Below are 15,898 nucleotides of genomic sequence, written 5' to 3' on the forward strand. Positions count from 1 at the left end.
GAGCCAAGTTTAGTTGCTTGAGTAGAAGACGAATAAATTTTATTTTGTGTTTTGTAACTCGATTCCAGTTTTGTGGATATATTAACAAATTTAATCGTTACGAATAAAATTTAGTTTCTATAAATTACTGCCAACAGACAAGACAAGACAAGGAAATAGATTCACTCAAGGTAGGTATAGTCTAGGGTTGTATATTTAAAAGGAAATCTAATTACATTAATCAATGCAGACTATTGGAAAAGAGGAGAGAATTTAAGGAACAAAGCACCCCACGAGAGACAGAACGTGTTCTAACACACACGTGGAATTGCATCATAATCGGGGATGGTACACACGCGCTCGCATCCGGAGATTCACGTAGGAAGCATCATGCAATTTTCTCATTTCACGGTCAAAGCAGCTGTACAATGGTATAAGTGGGGGAGAAGTACATGAAAGTAACGTTAAAAAAGGGGAAAAGATAATTATATTTTTTTTTCGAAAAGAAAATGCACTCCTAAAAAAAGAGCTTTTAAACTTTCTCTCTCTCCATGCAATCGCAATTACAACCCAAATTACGCATGAAACGTGTCGTGCATTTTAAGTTCCTTCAAATCAAGTTTTCACCCTCTGAAGAATCGTTTTCTTTCGCGGTAAATTCTACAATTGTTCATAAAGGTTATGTGGATTCAAGTCAAGAAGAAATAAATTTTTGTACAATTTTTCTCAAGAGCAACATTTCTAGTGTTTGTTTACGATATTATTATTAGTAGGGTGGAATTGGGATATGGCCCGGAAGTACTTACGAAAGAAATGATCTTTGGAGGTGTTGTTCATCTCTTCAGGGCAGCTTATAGCCAGAATGCTAAAACCTTACGCCTTGGGCAAATGTAGATATCTAAGGAAATGTAATGACCCCGAGTTTGCCATTACTTCGTGGTTTTATATTATTATTATTATATCTTATATTATTATTTCATGCTTATTATAGTTGAACGTATTATACAGTTAATAATTTCTGAGTTAAATTCTTTATATCTATTTGTTGTTTCATGTTTCTGGCAAGCGCCGTTCGTTTCTCTTATATTTTGAAAGCCATTGTTGATTTATTTAAACTCTTGTGGTGTGAGAAGATCACGCACTTTTCATTGCATTGTTGCCACCACATACCTAAATTCTCTGTGCCAGATTACTGTACATTTCTAAGATATTACTGTTTGCTTTTATCAACTTCCTGGTATTGAAAGGTTATTGTGTCTGGTAACAGTGTGTAACTGGGGAGGTGTTTTCGCCTTCCAGAAAAACGGTTAGTAGTCGCGCGGAGAGATTTGAAGTAGCAAGAGGTGATTCGCGTTACGGGAAAGATAGACTTACGCATCTCGTGCTGTACCGTTCGAAAGTATTTTTAATTGTAATTTTAGTCTTACATGATATACGTGCGTGTCTATAATAAACGTAAAGTTGAACATATTGCGGTTTTTCTTTTATTTCGAAAGTGTATTTCGTACTTGTGGATACCTGCATCAGGAGGACAACCTCGTGGGTAGTCATTGGACTTCACCTGTGGATCCAAGGGGAAGGAACGCAGTAATTCAACCCGAACCCTGGGATTATCCAGCATGCTCTGCTGAGCTTATAAGGTAAGTGTACTTAGAAGTGCACCGCTACGCGGGACGTAGCAGAACAATGATAGAGACTAAATAGGTTATACCATGAATATTATGAAGAACGCAAAGCTTTGTCAAAAGGTTGTAGTAGTGTATATTGATAGTTTCAAAATAACACTTGGTACGAGTGCATTCGTAGCCTTTTTTTTTTATCAATTAAATATCATTTTTTGACATATATTGGCAATTTTTTGTCGATGTTTTAGCGCTTAGCGATGTTTTAGCGAAATTTTCGATTTTTCCTATCTCACACTTGGTACGAATGCCACGATCTTACGTGATATAACTTAACCTATTCTTTTTAGTTGGCAACACTGCGCTTCACTTGATGGCGTTGAACCGGGGCACCTGTACTACGAGTAGATAGGAGGCAGTTGGGAACAAGATTTGATTGGTCGAGATTCCGTGACGTCACAGGTGAAGCGCAGTGTTGCCAACTCCTCACCCGAAAAAATCACCAAGGTTTTTTTTTCTTGGTCTAACCTAACCTAAAGCAAGGAGCTGGCAACCGTGCTTGTGCAATCAGCCCGTTTCACAAACCGAAAGTGGAGATCAACGTTGCCAACTCCTCACCCGAAAAAAAAATCACCAAGGTTTTTTTCTTGGTCTAACCTAATCTAAAGCAAGGAGCTGGCAGCCTTGCTTGTGCAATCAACCCGGTTGACCGCCCTCAAGTGGAGATCAGCGTTGCCAACTCCTCACTCGAAAAAAAATCACCAAGGTTTTTTTTTGGTCTAACCTAATCTAAAGCAAGGAGCTGGCAGCCTTGCTTGTGCAATCAACCCGGTTGATCGCCCTCAAGTGGAGATCAGCGTTGCCAACTCCTCACTCGAAAAAAAATCACCAAGGTTTTTTTTGGTCTAACCTAATCTAAAGCAAGGAGCTGGCAGCCTTGCTTGTGCAATCAACCCGGTTGATCGCCCTCAAGTGGAGATCAGCGTTGCCAACTCCTCACTCGAAAAAAAATCACCAAGGTTTTTTTCTTGGTCTAACCTAGGCCGTGTCCGGATTGACAAGCGCTCCCTCCCATTCTCCCCCGTTGCTCTCGCGTGCCGTCGAAATCAAGTCCATGTCGTCCGAATCTACATGTCCCCTTGTAGTACGGTTGTCACTTTTCCCGCAAGGTGTCAGCCCGAACTTCACCCACCGCGCTCTGGGGCGCAGGCGCATCGCACGGAAGCAGAAGGCAGACGTCAAACAAACATGACAATGATTTCCACCTATTTACTACTCATATTGAAAATGTAACACGGTATTTCACCATTTACAATTTTTCTACATTCAGTATTATCGATAAAATGTTAAAGTATAGCTGAGTTTTACATCGTCTAATCAGTAAATGTTGTCTGTGCAAAGTGAAAGTTAGAATATGGCTGCCAAGCGCAGGGTCACAGCGAGTTCAAGCGTGCATCTGTCGCGGCTCTCTGCTCTCCCCTCCGACTCCACGTCTGTCGCGAATTCGGACAACGGAGGTTGGCTGAGTCCCCGGATGGAACGGTGCTCTAGGTGACATCTGCTGCCGATTCGGACGCGGCCCAAACCTAAAGCAAGGAGCTGGCAACCTTGCTTGTGCAATCAACCCGGTTGATCGCCCTCAAGTGGAGATCAGTGTTGCCAACTCCTTACTCGAAAAAAAATTACCAAGGTTTTTTTTTTGTCTAACCTAACCTAAAGCAAGGAGTTGGCAACACTGCTTGAGGCCTGCCTTACAGTGCATAAAGCAAGGTTGCCAACCTACTGGTACTTTTGCCATGGTTTTTTTTACAAAAAAAAAGAGAGAGAGGGGGGGAAGAGTTAAACAACCGACAGCCCACCTACAGCTTTTTTTTTTCTTGGTCTAACCTAACCTAAAGCAAGGAGTTGGCAACTTTGCTTGAGGTTTGCCTTACAGTGCATAAAGCAATTTTTGCCAACCTACACACACTGGGCAAGGAAAGCCGGCACTGCCGTAAAAGAGAGAGGTGGGTGGATGGCAACACAGTATGTGTGTGCGTGTGCGTGTATAATATGTAGCATTATTAACTAGAGTGTGTTGGCAACCCACTTGCAACTAAAAAAAATAGAGATGCCAACGTTGCTGTAAGATGAAGAGAGAGAGAGACCGGTGGCTGGCAACAGTGGTGAGCGAATGCGCCATATCGTAATTTTCCAACTCCGTATATCGCGACCTTTGTAAACCTCTCTCGGGAACGATGTGGCACACACACGCGCGCGCGCGCCTGTATTGTGACGCGAGCAAACAAAATAATAATAATTGTTGTTTTTTTTTTTTTAGGATACCTGGCCTCTATAACCTCGCCAGGAGTGCGTGGTGCCCAACACCAAAAAAGTTCTATATAATGGTCGTGGGACTATCAAAGTCGCCAACAATGCCTCTGTAGAGAGTTTTGTGAATTATTATTTTTTTTTTATTTGCACACCGAACTAACTTACATTGTAATTTTATATAATTTTGTTGATTCTTTTAGTATGTGGCAATTATTTTACGAATTATTTTTTAAAACTGCTCTGTGACCCTCTCGTTCTTCACGTCGTGGACGAAGGACTTCTCTGCGACCAGGATGACGCTACACATGGTGTCCTCGGGCAAGGCATTGTGGAACTCGCAGACGACCTTGATGTTGGTGCGATCGTTGACCACCACCTTCTTCCTTTTTGCGGTATTGATGACGAACATGGGTCTGCGGGTTTTGAATTCGCTGGGCGTGTAGTACATGTCCATGCTTCCCTCAGTCACGCGCTTGTAAGCCGTGTAAGCTTCGTAAAGTTTGAGGTAATCGTCTTTGGTCATGTCGAGGTTGTAATTCTCGCGCGGGAAAACTTCGTTGCGTCCATTTTTCAGATAAACGTTCTTGATCTTGCAGTTGTCGAACTTGCTGGAATCTTTTTCCTGGTTGTTATCGCGCCCGGTCTGAAAAAGCACTACGACGAAATCTGGCATGTCGAACTGTATGTTGTTGAACTGTGTCGTCACGTCGAATTCCATGTGACTTCCCGACGCCACCTTTTGCACGCACTGGTAACCGTGAAAGTGAATCGACACCTGCGGACTCTTCAAGATCTCTGCTTTGTACTTGAGGGCGTAGTTTGTTTCGTATTCTACGATCGGCATTCTCAATTCCATGCTCCGGATGACGCACTTGGCTGCTTCGGGTAATGTGTTGGCTATCGGCGCGCCGTCGGCGTTCAAGTTGGTGTATCGCATCAGTGCGTTGTTGTCGTTGGCTGCTCTTCGAAAAGTAACGCGCAATCCTCCCTTCCACATGATCTCCTTGTAGTCCGAGAAGAATCCCGGCAGCAGACGCATGGGAAAGAGCGCCGTGTGACTTGTCGTCGATATTTTGGTCCCTGCTTCGAATCCTCCCGCCTGGTAGTATGCTGCGTCCGTTTTGGATAATTTCAAAGTTCCCACTGCCGTCGACGTGATGCCTGGATAATCGATTCTGTCTATGACGGTGTTGTGTTTCCTCACCTCCACCTGCGAGAACAGGTGAGGCACGAAGTTGTCAACGAGTATCAAATTTGCATTGGGCGGAAACGCGTCTCCGCTTTCCTTCTTCACCACGTCGAATTGAAGGTAGAGGTCCGCTCTGTGAGGATGAACGAACCCATCCCCTACGTCCACGTCGTATTCGATCTCTCTGTTTGTTTCGTTCAAATTGGCGAACGTGCGACGGTTGGGAGGGAAAGATTGCAATTCGTAACTTTCGATTTGCTCCATTTTTACTATGTGTGTTATTTATTATACGTTGATCTCCACGATGGCAGTGGTTGTTGCACCTGCGAAATCCACCACGTCTCCTTTCTCGTTCGTCACCACCAACTCTATGTCGTCTATGCGGTTGCGGCATACTGGAAAATAGATCGGCGAAGAGGGTGTGTAGATGATCGGTTCCATGAATTCGGAACTGGGTTTGAACGTGGCTATGATTCCCGTCTGCTTGTGACTTCCTAACAATCCGTCCGAGGATTTCGTGATCATGCCTTCCGCCACGTTGCAGTGAACGTTTAGAGTTTCTATGGCTAGAAATTTAGGAATGTTGGTTGCCGTGTGTTTGATGCCAGCTTCGAGTTTGGTGTTGTTCTCGAAACCTAAAAGTTCTCCCATGGTACCCAGGTTTATGGTTTCCGTCGCCGATAGGATTTCCACTCTGTGCGTGACCGAATTTTGAGAAAGGTACGTGCCTTTGGGTAATTGAGCTTGCAAAGTGGAAAGATTGTATTGGCCTGGCGTGACGACAATGTGCTCGCTTCCGACGCTAATTTTGTTGTTGTGCTGCGTGACGTTAGGTATGAGGTACATGCTGTAGAATGCACGCAGAGCTACGGATTTAGGATAGACGATGTCGTCGTGCAGCGTGAGTTTTAAGATTGAAGATTCGCTCGTGAGATGGAACACACCCATCGTGTTTTAGGTTCCACAATGCTTTCTGAAAATGTTCCACCGAGGGGTTATTTATTTTAGACATGTATGCGAGAACGGAAAGGCATAGGTGGCCGCAGTTAACATCGGTGAAACCCTGGATGCGTTTGTCATTGTAGTAGAGGTTGGCAACACTGAGATACTTCACCAACCTGGCAGGTGGTGTGCCACCGAACGAATCGAAAACAAATGCATTGTTATCGTCAATTTTGAGGTAGCATATCCAATGTGTACCAGGATTTTTGTAACTGTCCAGGTTGACCACGCCATACTCCCTTTTCTTCACAGCAGAGGGTAGAGAATCGGACATGAAAACACCCCTGAAGTTTTTTATTCCCAACAGTTCGATCAGAGATTCAATATCGAAGTTGGACAGGGCTTCTTCTTTTTTTTATATTTCTTCAAAGCATCGAGGTTGCTTTTTTGTTTTTTGGTTATACCTTTCCCCTTCTTCTCCATAGCCAGGTTGTGACGTTTCTGTTCTTCCAATTCTGCCTTGTTCTTCTTCGAGTCGATGACGGTTTTTGCGATGGCGGCGCTACCGCCAGCCAAACTTCCAACGGCCCCTAATGCTGCCAGGATGGCTGGGATGCTGAATATGAAACCTCCGATCTTTTTGCTGTTTTCGCGAACGCTGCAAGCGTCTCAATTGAGGTGTGCTGAGAAGTAATTTCATTCCGTGTCCTTTCGTCAAGCAAGAACGTTTCTTCTCGCGTTGTTTCTTGGTGAGTAACCCATCGAGGGCACCTAGATTTTTCAGATTGGAGTATGGTATCTGGTACACGACACCCTTGGGCTTCATGTTGATGCTCTATATGCTATCTTCACGGTATGTTATTTATATATATGTTCTGAGATTTTTTTTGTTTTGTGTAATTTTTTTTGGTATGTTATTTATATATAAATGTTCTGAAATTTTTTTTGTTCCGTGTAATTTTTTTTTTCAAGAATATACTCCGCGCAGAGCCGTTACACAAATTCTATTACATGCTTTGTTTTCTTACCAAGAAGTTCCTTTGTACCCTTGTACACGATTTGAGTTTTGTTCTCGATTAAAATAGCTAGCTTCTCGTCGGATAACATGTTAGCGTATCGATCTGGTAAAAATAGACTGTATTGTGCGTTGAGCAACAGACGCGCCTTGGGGCCATACTGGGTAGAAACAATTGAACCGGAAGTTATCGTGTAAGGTTTGTTCACTTCTAATTCCTGAATTTTTACATATTCGACTGATGAATTTAGCATTTGTTTTAATGCTTGGGCGTCTAGTGATTGTTTACTCATTTTATAAATGGCAAACACAACTGGAGTTTTTTTTTACGTAGTGTTATTTATATACCGAAGAAATTTTTTTCACGGTTCGAGAAATTTTTTTATTTCTACACACCCCATCCAAGTTTTTGTTTCGTGTTCATGGCGATGGTGGTGCCCAGTGCTGCAACTCTTTCTCCCAGCGAAGCGTCTCTGCTAACGAATCTTTCGAAAGCTGCGTGCTCTAACTTTCTGTCTGCTTCGTGACGTGCATCCAGATCGGAGCGAGTGGTGTTGTAAGCGATGTCGTGATCTTTGCATGCGGCGTCCAACAGATTCACACCCTTGTCTCCTCTCTCCAATCTTTTCTCGAGTTTGGTACCTGGTCCGCAGTACTGGTAGCCAGGTAAATGCATCTCGAAAGGTAACTTGTTGATGATGTCGTTCACGAGACCCTTTCCTTCGGCCACGTTCCAGAATCTCGGAGGCAGCGTGTTGATGATTTTAATGAGGTAACCTATGCCCTTGTCGTCGTTTACGATGAAGTTGGAAAGTTTTGTGCTGATCATGTCCACGATGCCAACCTTCTCGTTGTAGAAATTACGATTGCCTGCATTCTCCTCTCCTGCAATAACCAACAACCTGTCTATGAGCTTGCGCACGTCGTCCACCCAAACGAATTCTTTGGGTAACGTGTTGTAGAGTTTGACGCCGCTGCCTGTTTTCACCTGGTTCCAAATCGGTTTGATGAGATTTCTGTACTTCTCGCCGCTGCTCGATTTCACCCTATTCTGCGAGGCGTCGTTGTTCTGGTACAAGGCATCCGTCATGATCAAAATTTCCTTGTAACTCTGGTAATCTTCTTCGATGTAATCCTTCGGCTGCTTTTTGGCAACGAGTTCCCACAGTCCCACCGTACCCGGATACCTGTTCCAGCTATTCTTATCGCCTAAATTGACTTTAATGTCGTTGCCTTCGAAGGTCACCTTCGATTTCCCAATCTTCCAAACCACACCCTCGTTGGTTTCCATGCTTGGATACAATCCGAACACTTCATCCTTGTCGAACTTGCCCGTGCTCAGGTAGTCTCGTGCCAAAGGTCCCAACTCGATTTTATCCGACGACGTGCTGCTTATGGCTTGACGTCGTGCCGGTACGTCCTTCAGTTCGAACGGCGTCGAAGGAATGCTCGAAATGGGCGTGGGTACGGTGTAACTTTTAGCTGCAAGTGGTACGAGTTCGTTGATCAAATTTTTATTTTGTTCTGTGACGCCTTTAATTTCTTTACCTAGATCGCTGATGGCGTCGATCACAGGTTGATCTTGACGTTTCTTCTCTTCGTAGAATCCGCGATTCTCGGATTTCCAACCTTTGAAGCGTTTCGCGAGGTAGTTTCGCAACTTGAGATTTTCGTCTTCGATTTTTCGTTTCGCCATAACGTTATTTATACACGTCGTTTCTCACAACGTTGCAACGTTTAGAAAGTCGTTGATTTTGTTTCTGTATTTTCCGTCGTTGGGTTTCCTCGTCATGTCGATCGTTGCGAATCCGAAATCGTCACTGTTCCAACAGTGGGAGCAGCAGCGTTCCGAAAATTGATTGTAGTTCATGTCTCCGCCTACGTAGTCATCGTACGCGTGCTTGAGGTTGGTGTGATCTTGACGAAACAAACATATGAAATTAGCGTTGTCGCGTACTAACTGTTTTCCAAAATTCCAAAACAGTTAGTACGCGACAACGCTAATTTCATATGTTTGTTTCGTCAAGATCACACCAACCTCAAGCACGCGTACGATGACTACGTAGGCGGAGACATGAACTACAATCAATTTTCGGAACGCTGCTGCTCCCACTGTTGGAACAGTGACGATTTCGGATTCGCAACGATCGACATGACGAGGAAACCCAACGACGGAAAATACAGAAACAAAATCAACGACTTTCTAAACGTTGCAACGTTGTGAGAAACGACGTGTATAAATAACGTTATGGCGAAACGAAAAATCGAAGACGAAAATCTCAAGTTGCGAAACTACCTCGCGAAACGCTTCAAAGGTTGGAAATCCGAGAATCGCGGATTCTACGAAGAGAAGAAACGTCAAGATCAACCTGTGATCGACGCCATCAGCGATCTAGGTAAAGAAATTAAAGGCGTCACAGAACAAAATAAAAATTTGATCAACGAACTCGTACCACTTGCAGCTAAAAGTTACACCGTACCCACGCCCATTTCGAGCATTCCTTCGACGCCGTTCGAACTGAAGGACGTACCGGCACGACGTCAAGCCATAAGCAGCACGTCGTCGGATAAAATCGAGTTGGGACCTTTGGCACGAGACTACCTGAGCACGGGCAAGTTCGACAAGGATGAAGTGTTCGGATTGTATCCAAGCATGGAAACCAACGAGGGTGTGGTTTGGAAGATTGGGAAATCGAAGGTGACCTTCGAAGGCAACGACATTAAAGTCAATTTAGGCGATAAGAATAGCTGGAACAGGTATCCGGGTACGGTGGGACTGTGGGAACTCGTTGCCAAAAAGCAGCCGAAGGATTACACCGAAGAAGATTACCAGAGTTACAAGGAAATTTTGATCATGACGGATGCCTTGTACCAGAACAACGACGCCTCGCAGAATAGGGTGAAATCGAGCAGCGGCGAGAAGTACAGAAATCTCATCAAACCGATTTGGAACCAGGTGAAAACAGGCAGCGGCGTCAAACTCTACAACACGTTACCCAAAGAATTCGTTTGGGTGGACGACGTGCGCAAGCTCATAGACAGGTTGTTGGTTATTGCAGGAGAGGAGAATGCAGGCAATCGTAATTTCTACAACGAGAAGGTTGGCATCGTGGACATGATCAGCACAAAACTTTCCAACTTCATCGTAAACGACGACAAGGGCATAGGTTACCTCATTAAAATCATCAACACGCTGCCTCCGAGATTCTGGAACGTGGCCGAAGGAAAGGGTCTCGTGAACGACATCATCAACAAGTTACCTTTCGAGATGCATTTACCTGGCTACCAGTACTGCGGACCAGGTACCAAACTCGAGAAAAGATTGGAGAGAGGAGACAAGGGTGTGAATCTGTTGGACGCCGCATGCAAAGATCACGACATCGCTTACAACACCACTCGCTCCGATCTGGATGCACGTCACGAAGCAGACAGAAAGTTAGAGCACGCAGCTTTCGAAAGATTCGTTAGCAGAGACGCTTCGCTGGGAGAAAGAGTTGCAGCACTGGGCACCACCATCGCCATGAACACGAAACAAAAACTTGGATGGGGTGTGTAGAAATAAAAAAATTTCTCGAACCGTGAAAAAAATTTCTTCGGTATATAAATAACACTACGTAAAAAAAAACTCCAGTTGTGTTTGCCATTTATAAAATGAGTAAACAATCACTAGACGCCCAAGCATTAAAACAAATGCTAAATTCATCAGTCGAATATGTAAAAATTCAGGAATTAGAAGTGAACAAACCTTACACGATAACTTCCGGTTCAATTGTTTCTACCCAGTATGGCCCCAAGGCGCGTCTGTTGCTCAACGCACAATACAGTCTATTTTTACCAGATCGATACGCTAACATGTTATCCGACGAGAAGCTAGCTATTTTAATCGAGAACAAAACTCAAATCGTGTACAAGGGTACAAAGGAACTTCTTGGTAAGAAAACAAAGCATGTAATAGAATTTGTGTAACGGCTCTGCGCGGAGTATATTCTTGAAAAAAAAAATTACACGGAACAAAAAAAATTTCAGAACATTTATATATAAATAACATACCAAAAAAAATTACACAAAACAAAAAAAATCTCAGAACATATATATAAATAACATACCGTGAAGATAGCATATAGAGCATCAACATGAAGCCCAAGGGTGTCGTGTACCAGATACCATACTCCAATCTGAAAAATCTAGGTGCCCTCGATGGGTTACTCACCAAGAAACAACGCGAGAAGAAACGTTCTTGCTTGACGAAAGGACACGGAATGAAATTACTTCTCAGCACACCTCAATTGAGACGCTTGCAGCGTTCGCGAAAACAGCAAAAGATCGGAGGTTTCATATTCAGCATCCCAGCCATCCTGGCAGCATTAGGGGCCGTTGGAAGTTTGGCCGGCGGTAGCGCCGCCATCGCAAAAACCGTCATCGACTCGAAGAAGAACAAGGCAGAATTGGAAGAACAGAAACGTCACAACCTGGCTATGGAGAAGAAGGGGAAAGGTATAACCAAAAAACAAAAAGCAACCTCGATGCTTTGAAGAAATATAAAAAAAAGAAGAAGCCCTGTCCAACTTCGATATTGAATCTCTGATCGAACTGTTGGGAATAAAAAACTTCAGGGGTGTTTTCATGTCCGATTCTCTACCCTCTGCTGTGAAGAAAAGGGAGTATGGCGTGGTCAACCTGGACAGTTACAAAAATCCTGGTACACATTGGATATGCTACCTCAAAATTGACGATAACAATGCATTTGTTTTCGATTCGTTCGGTGGCACACCACCTGCCAGGTTGGTGAAGTATCTCAGTGTTGCCAACCTCTACTACAATGACAAACGCATCCAGGGTTTCACCGATGTTAACTGCGGCCACCTATGCCTTTCCGTTCTCGCATACATGTCTAAAATAAATAACCCCTCGGTGGAACATTTTCAGAAAGCATTGTGGAACCTAAAACACGATGGGTGTGTTCCATCTCACGAGCGAATCTTCAATCTTAAAACTCACGCTGCACGACGACATCGTCTATCCTAAATCCGTAGCTCTGCGTGCATTCTACAGCATGTACCTCATACCTAACGTCACGCAGCACAACAACAAAATTAGCGTCGGAAGCGAGCACATTGTCGTCACGCCAGGCCAATACAATCTTTCCACTTTGCAAGCTCAATTACCCAAAGGCACGTACCTTTCTCAAAATTCGGTCACGCACAGAGTGGAAATCCTATCGGCGACGGAAACCATAAACCTGGGTACCATGGGAGAACTTTTAGGTTTCGAGAACAACACCAAACTCGAAGCTGGCATCAAACACACGGCAACCAACATTCCTAAATTTCTAGCCATAGAAACTCTAAACGTTCACTGCAACGTGGCGGAAGGCATGATCACGAAATCCTCGGACGGATTGTTAGGAAGTCACAAGCAGACGGGAATCATAGCCACGTTCAAACCCAGTTCCGAATTCATGGAACCGATCATCTACACACCCTCTTCGCCGATCTATTTTCCAGTATGCCGCAACCGCATAGACGACATAGAGTTGGTGGTGACGAACGAGAAAGGAGACGTGGTGGATTTCGCAGGTGCAACAACCACTGCCATCGTGGAGATCAACGTATAATAAATAACACACATAGTAAAAATGGAGCAAATCGAAAGTTACGAATTGCAATCTTTCCCTCCCAACCGTCGCACGTTCGCCAATTTGAACGAAGCAAACAGAGAGATCGAATACGACGTGGACGTAGGGGATGGGTTCGTTCATCCTCACAGAGCGGACCTCTACCTTCAATTCGACGTGGTGAAGAAGGAAAGCGGAGACGCGTTTCCGCCCAATGCAAATTTGATACTCGTTGACAACTTCGTGCCTCACCTGTTCTCGCAGGTGGAGGTGAGGAAACACAACACCGTCATAGACAGAATCGATTATCCAGGCATCACGTCGACGGCAGTGGGAACTTTGAAATTATCCAAAACGGACGCAGCATACTACCAGGCGGGAGGATTCGAAGCAGGGACCAAAATATCGACGACAAGTCACACGGCGCTCTTTCCCATGCGTCTGCTGCCGGGATTCTTCTCGGACTACAAGGAGATCATGTGGAAGGGAGGATTGCGCGTTACTTTTCGAAGAGCAGCCAACGACAACAACGCACTGATGCGATACACCAACTTGAACGCCGACGGCGCGCCGATAGCCAACACATTACCCGAAGCAGCCAAGTGCGTCATCCGGAGCATGGAATTGAGAATGCCGATCGTAGAATACGAAACAAACTACGCCCTCAAGTACAAAGCAGAGATCTTGAAGAGTCCGCAGGTGTCGATTCACTTTCACGGTTACCAGTGCGTGCAAAAGGTGGCGTCGGGAAGTCACATGGAATTCGACGTGACGACACAGTTCAACAAGATACAGTTCGACATGCCAGATTTCGTCGTAGTGCTTTTTCAGACCGGGCGCGATAACAACCAGGAAAAAGATTCCAGCAAGTTCGACAACTGCAAGATCAAGAACGTTTATCTGAAAAATGGACGCAACGAAGTTTTCCCGCGCGAGAATTACAACCTCGACATGACCAAAGACGATTACCTCAAACTTTACGAAGCTTACACGGCTTACAAGCGCGTGACTGAGGGAAGCATGGACATGTACTACACGCCCAGCGAATTCAAAACCCGCAGACCCATGTTCGTCATCAATACCACAAAAAGGAAGAAGGTGGTGGTCAACGATCGCACCAACATCAAGGTCGTCTGCGAGTTCCACAATGCCTTGCCCGAGGACACCATGTGTAGCGTCATCCTGGTCGCAGAGAAGTCCTTCGTCCACGACGTGAAGAACGAGAGGGTCACAGAGCAGTTTTAAAAAATAATTCGTAAAATAATTGCCACATACTAAAAAAATCAACAAAATTATATAAAATTACAATGTAAGTTAGTTCGGTGTGCAAATAAAAAAAAATAATAATTCACAAAACTCTCTACAGAGGCATTGTTGGCGACTTTGATAGTCCCACGACCATTATATAGAACTTTTTTGGTGTTGGGCACCACGCACTCCTGGCGAGGTTATAGAGGCCAGGTATCCTAAAAAAAAAAAAACAACAATTATTATTATTTTGTTTGCTCGCGTCACAATACAGGCGCGCGCGCGCGTGTGTGTGCCACATCGTTCCCGAGAGAGGTTTACAAAGGTCGCGATATACGGAGTTGGAAAATTACGATATGGCGCATTCGCTCACCACTGTTGCCAGCCACCGGTCTCTCTCTCTCTTCATCTTACAGCAACGTTGGCATCTCTATTTTTTTTAGTTGCAAGTGGGTTGCCAACACACTCTAGTTAATAATGCTACATATTATACACGCACACGCACACACATACTGTGTTGCCATCCACCCACCTCTCTCTTTTACGGCAGTGCCGGCTTTCCTTGCCCAGTGTGTGTAGGTTGGCAAAAATTGCTTTATGCACTGTAAGGCAAACCTCAAGCAAAGTTGCCAACTCCTTGCTTTAGGTTAGGTTAGACCAAGAAAAAAAAAGCTGTAGGTGGGCTGTCGGTTGTTTAACTCTTCCCCCTCTCTCTCTCTTTTTTTTTGTAAAAAAAACCATGGCAAAAGTACCAGTAGGTTGGCAACCTTGCTTTATGCACTGTAAGGCAGGCCTCAAGCAGTGTTGCCAACTCCTTGCTTTAGGTTAGGTTAGACAAAAAAAAACCTTGGTAATTTTTTTTCGAGTAAGGAGTTGGCAACACTGATCTCCACTTGAGGGCGATCAACCGGGTTGATTGCACAAGCAAGGTTGCCAGCTCCTTGCTTTAGGTTTGGGCCGCGTCCGAATCGGCAGCAGATGTCACCTAGAGCACCGTTCCATCCGGGGACTCAGCCAACCTCCGTTGTCCGAATTCGCGACAGACGTGGAGTCGGAGGGGAGAGCAGAGAGCCGCGACAGATGCACGCTTGAACGCGCTGTGACCCTGCGCTTGGCAGCCATATTCTAACTTTCACTTTGCACAGACAACATTTACTGATTAGACGATGTAAAACTCAGCTATACTTTAACATTTTATCGATAATACTGAATGTAGAAAAATTGTAAATGGTGAAATACCGTGTTACATTTTCAATATGAGTAGTAAATAGGTGGAAATCATTGTCATGTTTGTTTGACGTCTGCCTTCTGCTTCCGTGCGATGCGCCTGCGCCCCAGAGCGCGGTGGGTGAAGTTCGGGCTGACACCTTGCGGGAAAAGTGACAACCGTACTACAAGGGGACATGTAGATTCGGACGACATGGACTTGATTTCGACGGCACGCGAGAGCAACGGGGGAGAATGGGAGGGAGCGCTTGTCAATCCGGACACGGCCTAGGTTAGACCAAGAAAAAAACCTTGGTGATTTTTTTTCGAGTGAGGAGTTGGCAACGCTGATCTCCACTTGAGGGCGATCAACCGGGTTGATTGCACAAGCAAGGCTGCCAGCTCCTTGCTTTAGATTAGGTTAGACCAAAAAAAACCTTGGTGATTTTTTTTCGAGTGAGGAGTTGGCAACGCTGATCTCCACTTGAGGGCGATCAACCGGGTTGATTGCACAAGCAAGGCTGCCAGCTCCTTGCTTTAGATTAGGTTAGACCAAAAAAAACCTTGGTGATTTTTTTTCGAGTGAGGAGTTGGCAACGCTGATCTCCACTTGAGGGCGGTCAACCGGGTTGATTGCACAAGCAAGGCTGCCAGCTCCTTGCTTTAGATTAGGTTAGACCAAGAAAAAAACCTTGGTGATTTTTTTTTCGGGTGAGGAGTTGGCAACGTTGATCTCCACTTTCGGTTTGTGAAACGGGCTGATTGCACAA

Source organism: Lepisma saccharinum, chromosome 4 (assembly GCF_977018435.1).
Source record: "Lepisma saccharinum chromosome 4, izLepSacc3.1, whole genome shotgun sequence".
NCBI lineage: Eukaryota > Metazoa > Arthropoda > Insecta > Zygentoma > Lepismatidae > Lepisma > Lepisma saccharinum.